This window comes from Oncorhynchus keta, chromosome 13 (assembly GCF_023373465.1).
Source record: "Oncorhynchus keta strain PuntledgeMale-10-30-2019 chromosome 13, Oket_V2, whole genome shotgun sequence".
NCBI lineage: Eukaryota > Metazoa > Chordata > Actinopteri > Salmoniformes > Salmonidae > Oncorhynchus > Oncorhynchus keta.
This window is the reverse complement of record NC_068433.1, coordinates 47,482,083-47,482,986: the sequence shown is the minus strand read 5'-3', so window position 1 is coordinate 47,482,986 and position 904 is coordinate 47,482,083.

The window sequence follows — 904 nt, the reverse complement described above, 5'->3', positions numbered from 1 at the left end:
CTGAAATTAAGGGGTTAGTGAATCTCATGCTGGAGCCTGTTCATTTATTCATGGAGCTTGATTGAGTGGAGATCAATGCTGGAGCAACCACACCAATCACACACACACTAATCACAGACACCAATCACAGACACAACCGTAGCATAGGTGCCGGAACCACTGAAAACCCAGGGGAACCAAAAGACAACTGGTTAGAACTCAGCTAAATACACATATAGCTGACAGAGTGGATCCCTCAATGTGTTATCCATCACATAGAACTACCACTGTACAGGAGTTAGAATCTCTATTGGTTGACTGCATTATGACATGTTACATCTCTGATGTTCTATAGCAGCACGTTCAGCATGTCAGCCAGGGCAGAAAGGTATTCCAGCTCTGTGTGTGGAGGGTAGGGAGGTAATAAGAAGGCAGCTGGTTGCTTTTCTACTTCTTTGTGTTTCCCCACCACTACGGGGCATTAACCGAGAACATGTGGGTGTCGTGTTTTGAAACTAGGCGAGATGTGTGTGTGTCAGAGTGTGTGATGGAAAGAGGGCTTGAGGGGATGGACAGGGGGTGGTATGTACTCCTCTAGAGAGCAGCAATGAGATAGGAAGAGACAGTCACAGAGAGAGAGAGAGGAGACAGAAAGAAAGAGAGGAGCACGAGCGAGCAGAGAGAGAGAGCACAGAGAGAGCAGAGAGAGAGAGGAGAGAGAGCGAGAGAGGGGGGGGAGAGCAAAGAGAGAGGGGGGAGAGAGAGCAAGAGAGAGAGCGAGAAGAGAGAGCAAAGAGAGAGCGAGAGAGCGAGAGAGAGAGAGAGCACAGAGAGAGAGAGGAGAGAGAGCGAGAGAGGGGGGGAGAGAGCAAAGAGAGAAAGAGAGAGGAGAGAGAGAGAGAGCACAGAGAGCGAGAGCAGAGAG